This window comes from Onychostoma macrolepis, chromosome 01 (genome assembly GCF_012432095.1).
Source record: "Onychostoma macrolepis isolate SWU-2019 chromosome 01, ASM1243209v1, whole genome shotgun sequence".
Taxonomy (NCBI): Eukaryota; Metazoa; Chordata; class Actinopteri; order Cypriniformes; family Cyprinidae; genus Onychostoma; species Onychostoma macrolepis.
In genome coordinates this window covers 27,774,517-27,784,611 of record NC_081155.1, presented here as the reverse complement: position 1 = coordinate 27,784,611, position 10,095 = coordinate 27,774,517, and the positions used below count along the sequence as shown (strand labels likewise).

General features: G+C 36.3%; 1 long non-coding RNA gene across 1 annotated transcript; it reads right to left on the bottom strand.

Annotated features, from left to right (window-relative positions):
* Positions 1–7,490: 7,490 nt before the first annotated feature.
* On the bottom strand, positions 7,491–8,591 carry LOC131540644 (uncharacterized). Its single transcript, XR_009271326.1, has 5 exons — positions 8,492–8,591; positions 8,201–8,335; positions 8,020–8,084; positions 7,761–7,935; positions 7,491–7,636 (listed from the first exon to the last, which is right to left on the bottom strand). It is a non-coding gene; the product is annotated as an uncharacterized LOC131540644 (long non-coding RNA).
* Between the last annotated feature and the right edge of the window lie 1,504 nt (positions 8,592–10,095).

The following is a 10,095-nucleotide window of genomic DNA, read 5'->3' as shown; positions in this document are numbered from 1 at the left end:
AGTACATGAAAGATTTGTCTTTCTCATGAAATGACATGTAATTTGCAATGCAGCAGACAGATTTTCATGAGTTAGAGCTTTTTTGCAGAGAAAGTTTTGTTAGTGCTTCAGTGCTCAGAATCACTGTTTTGGAGCATCTGAGAACACTAAAAGCTGTGTTAGTGCAACTAAGCAAATGAAGAGAATCCAAGGCCACAGATGCTGAAAAGCTTCTTTCTCAGTGAGAAAGTTGCTCAATGCATTTTTAAGAGTTCAGCTCAAGTACATGAAAGATTTGTCTTTCTCATGAAATGACATGTAATTTGCAATGCAGACAGATTTTCATGAGTTTGACTTTTTTTACAGAGAAAGTTATGTTAGAGCTTCAATGCTCAGAATCACTGTTTTGGAGCTTCTGAGAACACTAAAAGCTGTGATAGTGCAACTAAGCAAATGAAGAGAATCCAAGGCCACAGATGCTGAAAAGCTTCTTTCTCAGTGAGGGAAAGTTGCTCAATGCATTTTTAAGAGTTCAGCTCAAGTACATGAAATATGTTTCTTTCTCATGAAATGACATGCAATTTGCAATGCAGCAGACAGATTTTCATGAGTTTGACTTTTTTTGCAGAGAAAGTTATGTTAGAGCTTCAATGCTCAGAATCACTGTTTTGGAGCTTCTGAGAACACTAAAAGCTGTGTTAGTGCAACTAAGCAAATGAAGAGAATCCAAGTCCACAGATGCTGAAAAGCTTCTTTCTCAGTGAGAGAAAGTTTCTCAATGCATTTTTAAGAGTTCAGCTCAAGTACATGAAAGATTTGTCTTTCTCATGAAATGACATGTAATTTGCAATGCAGAAGACAGATCTTCACAAGTTAGAGCTTTTTGCAGAGAAAGTTATGTTAGAGCTTCAATGCTCAGAATCACTGTTTTGGAGCATCTGAGAACACTAAAAGCTGTGTTAGTGCAACTAAGCAAATGAAGAGAATCCAAGTCCACAGATGCTGAAAAGCTTCTTTCTCAGTGAGAAAGTTGCTCAATGCATTTTAAGAGTTCAGCTCAAGTACATGAAAGATGTTTCTTTCTCATGAAATGACATATAATTTGCAATGCAGAAGATAGATCTTCACAAGTTAGAGCTTTTTGCAGAGAAAGTTATGTTAGAGCTTCAATGCTCAGAATCACTGTTTTGGAGCTTCTGAGAACACTAAAAGCTGTGTTAGTGCAACTAAGCAAATGAAGAGAATCCAAGGCCACAGATGCTGAAAAGCTTCTTTCTCAGTGAGAGAAAGCTGCTCAATGCAATTTTAAGAGTTCAGCTCAAGTACATGAAATATGTTTCTTTCTCATGAAATGACATGTAATTTGCAATGCAGCAGACAGATTTTCATGAGTTAGAGCTTTTTTGCAGAGAAAGTTATGTTAGAGCTTCAATGCTCAGAATCACTGTTTTGGAGCTTCTGAGAACACTAAAAGCTGTGATAGTGCAACTAAGCAAATGAAGAGAATCCAAGGCCACAGATGCTGAAAAGCTTCTTTCTCAGTGAGAGAAAGTTGCTCAATGCATTTTTAAGAGTTCAGCTCAAGTACATGAAATATGTTTCTTTCTCATGAAATGACATGCAATTTGCAATGCAGCAGACAGATTTTCATGAGTTAGAGCTTTTTTGCAGAGAAAGTTTTGTTAGTGCTTCAGTGCTCAGAATCACTGTTTTGGAGCTTCTGAGAACACTAAAAGCTGTGATAGTGCAACTAAGCAAATGAAGAGAATCCAAGGCCACAGATGCTGAAAAGCTTCTTTCTCAGTGACAGAAATTTGCTCAATGCAATTTTAAGAGTTCAGCTCAAGTACATGAAAGATGTTTCTTTCTCATGAAATGACATATAATTTGCAATGCAGAAGACAGATCTTCACGAGTTAGAGCTTTTTTGCAGAGAAAGTTATGTTAGAGCTTCAATGCTCAGAATCACTGTTTTGGAGCTTCTGAGAACACTAAAAGCTGTGTTAGTGCAACTAAGCAAATGAAGAGAATCCAAGGCCACAGATGGTGATAAGCTTCTTTCTCAGTGAGAGAAAGTAGCTCAATGCAATTTTAAGAGTTAAGCTCAAGTACATGAAAGATTTGTCTTTCTCATGAAATGACATGTAATTTGCAATGCAGAAGACAGATTTTCATGAGTTAGAGCTTTTTTGCAGAGAAAGTTATGTTAGAGCTTCAATGCTCAGAATCACTGTTTTGGAGGTTCTGAGAACACTAAAACCTGTGTTAGTGCAACTAAGCAAATGAAGAGAATCCAAGGCCACAGATGCTGAAAAGCTTCTTTCTCAGTGAGAGAAAGTTGCTCAATGCAATTTTAAGAGTTCAGCTCAAGTACATGAAAGATGTTTCTTTCTCATGAAATGACATGTAATTTGCAATGCAGCAGACAGATTTTCACGAGTTAGAGCTTTTTTGCAGAGAAAGTTTTGTTAGAGCTTCAGTGCTCAGAATCACTGTTTTGGAGCTTCTGAGAACACTAAAAGCTGTGTTAGTGCAACTAAGCAAATTAAGAGAATCCAAGGCCACAGATGCTGAAAAGCTTCTTTCTCAGTGAGAGAAAGTTGCTCAATGCAATTTTAAGAGTTAAGGTACCGTTCTGATTTTGTGCAGTTTGACTTTTTGCAGAGAAAGTTTTGTTAGAGCTTCAGTGCTCAGAATCACTGTTTTGGAGGTTCTGAGAACACTAAAAGCTGTGTTAGTGCAACTAAGCAAATGAAGAGAATCAAGGCCACAGATGCTGAAAAGCTTCTTTCTCAGTGAGAGAAAGCTGCTCAATGCAATTTTAAGAGTTAAGCTCAAGTACATGAAAGATTTGTCTTTCTCATGAAATGACATGTAATTTGCAATGCAGAAGACAGATCTTCACAAGTTAGAGCTTTTTGCAGAGAAAGTTTTGTTAGAGCTTCAATGCTCAGAATCACTGTTTTGGAGCTTCTGAGAACACTAAAAGCTGTGATAGTGCAACTAAGCAAATTAAGAGAATCCAAGGCCACAGATGGTGATAAGCTTCTTTCTCAGTGAGAGAAAGCTGCTCAATGCAATTTTAAGAGTTAAGCTCAAGTACATGAAAGATTTGTCTTTCTCATGAAATGACATGTAATTTGCAATGCAGACAGATTTTCATGAGTTTGACTTTTTGCAGAGAAAGTTATGTTAGAGCTTCAGTGCTCAGAATCACTGTTTTGGAGCATCTGAGAACACTAAAAGCTGTGTTAGTGCAACTAAGCAAATGAAGAGAATCAAGGCCACAGATGGTGATAAGCTTCTTTCTCAGTGAGAAAGTTGCTCAATGCAATTTTAAGAGTTAAGGTACCGTTCTGATTTTGTGCAGTTTGACTTTTCTTTACAAATCAGTTGTGAATGTCACTGAACTAATGTAATCACAGTGCTGTTAAATGCTCAGTGGCCACAACACTTTCTACCATAGTAACTGTCGTTTTACTGTGGTATTTGTAGTTAAAACACAGTAAACACAACATTTACCATGTTTTTACCACAGTAACGTAGTTATAATGTGGTATTTGTAGTTAATCACATAACTTGCCATGCCTTTAATACTTTTATGTAAAAAAAATGTAATTCAATATTTTTTTGTCTTGCAGTTTCTTCAGATCACATACATCTCCATCTCTTACAACAACCTTTAGTGTCCAACAGCTGTTTATCAACATCTCTCTCTCTCTCTCTCTCTCTCTCTATCTCTCTCAGCTTTTCCTTGCCTATTTCTCTGAACTGTTATTCCTAATTAATTTACACATTTTTGTTCTCTTTCTCCCTTTCTCTTTTTCATCATGGCATATTTTTAAAGCTCAGAATCGAATTTTGATCGGTTATGTCAAAAAGCTGCTAATATTAACAGGTAACTTGTACTCGAAGCTCCCAGTGCTGAACTTGAAGAAGCTGCCAGGGAGGCTATCGTCCTTCGAACTCTTGTCTTGTCTTGTTTGTGGAGAGGGATGAATTTGGCCATCTTGTGTGTTTATGGAGAAGACCAAAAGCTGCTAAGACAAATATTTCCAATGGTACGTCTGTGTTGGTCTTAACCCTTTGACTGAACTTTACGGCAGTTACATTTTGCACAGCGTTTGATGTTTCTTAAACTTTGGTTTACATATCCCACGGCCCCATCAGGAAGAGCCCTCAACAAAGTCTTATGCCGAAGTAGTAATAATCCATAGAATTTCAGCAAATTCATATGATATACTGTGTCCTACAAAGTTCTAGGACTTTTACTCCTGCTGTCATTGGCCTTTGCCTCAACTCTCATGCAGATTGTGCCCATTGTAAGTAGTCAGAGTGTTTGTATCATAAAGTTTATATTAAGTCAATTGTATTCTTTATTAATCTTTACAAATTGGCGCAGTCTCTTCCCGTTCCAACAGTACATGATATCGGTCCACATCTCACAGTCTGCCTTTTTATTGAACACATCTGTCTAAGCAAGAGTCTGGAAATGCTAGTTTAACTTGTCACGTGACAAATCAGATCTTCAATTAATTTGGCCAAATCAGATCACTTAAAGCTGTTCACACCAAGAACATTAACTAATGAGAACCATTTAGCATCCACACCAACAGACAATAACATTCTATTTATTATAAGCACGCTCTATAGTTGTGTTGTTGTCTTCCATTTGTTGTTGTCAATATTTTAATTGTTCATCATGTGATAAATTCTGTTTCTCTCTGTGTTGCAGGATTTCTCACATACTACTCCATCAGCTCTCCACAATATCAGCCCTTTCAAAAGCTTCCACATCTCTGTCTCTCTCTCTCTGCTCTCACATCTGCTCTCAGTCCTTTACTACCAACTTCCAGTCTTAGCATGTCTATGTGTATTCATTTTTCCTCTACAGTCAACACTGTGAGCACTTCTGTCGCTATCACTATGACTTTTATAATCATAAAATTATAATTGTTATCAACCATTTTAATTTGTCGTGCATATAGTCACAATAGAAGAAACAATGATTACAAGAGATAAATTTTTAGCCTATTTGTTCATTAAAGAGAAAAAAATAATGTCTTTTCAATTGGAGGCTCAAAAATTCCAGTTTGTGAAATATTATTTGGCATCTTATAACGTTTTTTCTGTAAACAAACTCTTTTTCTTTTTGAATATTAGACAGTTTTTTTAAAGGGGTCTTCTATTGCATACTTTTTAGTTACATGTTTGTTTCCATGTACCCATTAATTACTTTATCAATCAGTCATTGATTTAAGTTGTTATATTTCACTATAATTGATTGCGTCTTTGCAGATACATTTTCATAATCAACTACTTTTTTTTTTGTTTTCTTTTTTTTTTTCATAGTGACACAAACTAGAGAGAGAATGCTGTTCTGGGCACTATGTTTGTCTTGGAAACGTTTCACATATCAATAAACACTGGGAAATGACTACAAAGTGTGTGATTCATATTTTTATTATTATTATTATTATTATTCCTATTGTTCAACTGGCACATCTAAGATTGGCAAGATTGTAGGGTCCATTTCCAGGAAATACAGAGGTGATTAACTGTATACCTTTAATACACTATAAATACACTGTAAATATTACAGAAGCAAAATTGATGTTGTTTGAATAATTATGAGAGTTGTAGTTTTTTTGTAAGCAAATGAAAGTATATGCAAACCTTTGAGTTTAAATATTGTATATTAATTAATGTTAGTGTAAACAATGTATACAATGGAAACCATTACACCCTTGTTTAAAAAATAATAATAATGAATTTAAAAAATCACTGTAATCAACAAATTTATTGCTGAATTAGGTTAACCACAAGATGCAATCTGTTGTTGCAGTTTTATATTGAGTGGAGACAAATAAATCTCTATAAATCTTTATCTTATCATCGGTCCATTTACCACAAGAACCCGGAAGATCCTGTGATAGATCACCATATATGGACAAGTAAGTGTGACGCCTCTGCTCAACTGGGTTGCCATTGGCTTTGAACTTCTCTTGGCACTCGCAGAACTCACTGTGATTGGACCTAATCACTGTGATCTTTTAACCTAAATTAAAAAACGCTAGAATGGCAGAGGCTCATGGGTAATGTAGTTTAAAATGTTTAAGAATGAATTGGGGAAAAATACAATCTTTTTTGAACAAATGTATATCTAAACATGTTCACTGTGCAAACATCTATGACATATTTAAGAGACAGGCTGAAATTTGGTATTTTACTAAGAGCACTTTTTTAAACACCTTTATACCACCTTTCCGTATATGTTTGAAAACTGTGTCCAACATTATTTAGTAAACGTTGCACAAGTAGTTGTCTTGCCAATTTTCTGTTTGATACTATAATCAGACTTTGATTTACAGCCATTTGAAATGTTACATTTTTCTGCTCTTCCAGGGGTCTCTGCTGGGCCCCTGGGGATTGAAGGGCTGCAAAACATACACAGATCTATTCCCATCATGGACAACAAACTGTGCTGAGTTGCATTTATGTCTGAAAATTTATTTTAGATTGTCTTTTCAACAACTTGCCATTTGTAAGTTGTGGCAAGTCATAGTTAGAATAAGAATGGACCCCAAAAATCGCCATTTGGAACGGGCTCCATTTATTTATTTAGATCAAGAACAAGAATACAGTGTTGACAGTAAACAAAGACACCAAATTAAACAACCAATACATATTGTGACACTTCATTGTACTATTACAGTATTACGCCAATGTGTCATTCAGTAAGACAAGGTACAGACAGTGTGTAGTTTATGTGCAAAGTCATACGATTCGTGCATTGCCAAGAATCATAGCATAAAAGACCTTGAATTTGTAAAACTCTTGTCAAAAAATTTGAATCTTTGTCCTACTCAAGTGTTGGATATCAGTAATGTACATGCTCATCTTCATTATACTATTCATGTTGATCTTTCCCTGGTAAATCATCCTCAGGTATGCATGAAGTGCTTGTAGCAATTTAGTCCATACAGTCTCTTCTAATGCATCTTTCAGCCTTCCCCTAATGTAACAGAGTCATTAATATGACCTAATGATAATGTCTTAATTAAAACAATCATGGTAATTATATGTATTGTTTACAAAATTAAATGGTGTATGTACCAAACACCATCCTTCATACAGAATATTCACCATGCTTTATTATCCAACACCATGTGCAATACTTTACTGGAGGATACAGCATAAAAACAGCTAAAGTAGCATATAAAGACAAATCATATTCAAGAGAAATAAAAAAAAAATAGTTATTTAAAACCATATTATATTAATAAGATAATCAGATGAAGCCACCCAAATGCATGCATGGTGAAATGTCTTGAGCATCATAGAATCACATTCAGTTTCCTTCTCATCAGAGCTCTCATGGTTTTCTTCCTCTTGTTTGCTTGTCCATGTCCCTATCATAAACTTCTTCTTCAATATCATGAACAATTGTCAGTTGTTATCCATCACACTACAGTACAACTGACGAACAAAAGAAATGTGACCAATTCAAATCAAATCACTTTATTGTCACAATACCATGAACACGTCTGCTGGTGCGGGTACTGTTGATGGTAATGGTGAAAGCAGTCCATGGTTGGGGTGGCTGGAGTCTGATGGTCCTCCGTGCTTTCTTCACAAACCACCTGGTGTGGATGTCCTGGAGGAACAAAATCATTTAGGGTGCTGTAAATCAATAAACAATATATAATATTATTTATAATTGTTGCACTGGACTTTCCATTGATTGTTGTTGGAGGTATGGGCCAAAAGAATCCCTCCACCACTATCTTGCAGTTGTTCAGTTGGTAAGTTTCTTTTATGGGCCGTAACATCTGAGCTGTCACAGTAGATCTGTTCAGGAATGCAGTCTTCACAGCAGATACCTGATGGGTTCAGGCAGCAGTGCAGCACTTGGTGGCCACTGAATTGATATCTTCATCAACTGGCTTCATCCTCCTTCAAACAAACAGACAAAACAATAAGTCAATGATAACTCCAGAGAAACAGTTTTGGTGAATAGGTGCAGGTGTCAGTACTCACCATATTCGGCTATTTCCTTCCCAAATTCCAGAGATGATGCACAGCTGATTTGCTCATTCTAGGAGCTATGAAAAAAAGATGTGTATGTGAAAAATGACAACTGCTGACTTGAAGAGTCCTTTGAGAGATCAACATCAAATGCTGTACTACATTTAACTGTATTTCTTGAATACATACATACCAATAGAAATGTGCAAATTTTCAGTTCTCCGTCTTCTCTGTTTGGGCACAAGAAGGCCATGTTCATTCCCAACAGGACTGGTTTGACTGGCTTGCTGTGACTGATTTTCTTTGTGTTTTTGGTCTTCCATTTTGGCTGTAAAACAAGAAAATATCTATTGACCCCATGTTTAATTACTGCAGTTGGTTAAACATATAAATTAAGACAGATATATTTAAGTTCATTCACCAAAAGATTCAGGTCAGAGGATTTGATGAATAAATATTGATTACAACTTTCTACAAACCTTACCTGGCAAGGGCTCATCATGACAAGAACCTGCTGACCCTCACTAGTAGCCGTTCAGTTGACAAAACTGAAAAAGGCCATCATGCAAACTCTCTGTTTCTACCTTACAACAGAGCAAAAAGAATGTGTGAGTGAGTGACGGAGTAAAGGACTAAGATGAAGAGAAATAGGCTAAGAAAGACAGAATTGTGTGTTTAAGTTTAACAAAATGAGGAAAAAGGTTTTTTTTTTAGAAAAAGCTGTATCAAGCTATATTAATATTAATTATTTTAAACATGAGTCTATACCGCAGCTATTTAACATTTAATGACAGAGTAACAATATCATCAGAATCAATTTTCATTTTTTTAACATTTAAAAAGACAGAGGAACAATATAATTGGAATTAATTTTCCAGCTGATGAACACTAAAAACAGCCAATCAGAATTCACCTGACTTTAAAGGGCATATTTCAGGTTAGAGACCCCAGTGAGTCGATGTATAGAAAAATAATGTAGGAATTAGATTTTCTTTAAAATAAACTTTAAAATACGCTATTAAGGTGTCTGGAGTCGTTTTTGTGAGAGAATTTTACTTCCGCATCTGAAAACCGCCAAAACCGAAAGTGACGCATCAAAAGGGAGAGCGGACCATTTCAACCATAGACATCATATTAGATATGATATCTATGATTTCAACCATAGGAAAGCAATGGATCGCAACGACAGTTCGGATGCTGAGGAAATTTTAAATGTTTATTTACACTAGTATAACGGACCACAGATAAAATTATGAGCCTGCTATGCGGCCAAGAGAGCCGGGACAGGTCAGGATTAGACAGAACAACGGTCAGAGGAGACAGATTGAGTGGATGTGTGAGGAGAACAGGACAGGTGTCTTGGTGAGAGGCCAGTCAGCTTACAGATATACACACACCTTAGCTAACAATATGTATTAATCAGGCAATAGCAAAGCTAGTATTGGTCATCTACGAATATTGATACCAGTAACAGAAACTAATAAGCGTTGATCAGGCGTCACGCTCCGACACTAACGTTACGTTATATAGCGGTTTCTCATCACCGCAGGAGAGAGAGAGATAAACACGTTTTTGATTCATAGGTGCTTGTGGTAAATGCGAGGCCATGGTCACAGCTGAGGAAAGTCAGTGCTGCAGGGAGTTAGAAGCGTTACACACCGGGTCTTAGTGGAGAATGTGACCCCCAGACTTGATGTGCAGTGTCTGTGTCTGCACCCAGGCTTTGAGGCTTGTTGTCTGAACCCATAATATGTGCTATATAGGTTAATATGTGATAACCTATATATGCACTTCAGACAGGAGCATAGACCTCTCCAGGCCAGAAGACACATGTATGTTTAGGGCAGAGATCAATTATTAATCTGAGCTGAATATTTATATGTATAAATACATAGTAAATTAAAGATCTGAATATTTAAACTATCTGAATAATTTTGTTTCTCAATTACAAGTTGCCTATATTTAGGTCACGACTACCAGTAAATAACACTTTTTGATCCTATTGGTATAACACAATAATTATTGACAGCATACAGGCAAGTTGTCCGCTGGGCCTGTGGTGTTCTGTGCAGGCACATCAAGCAACGG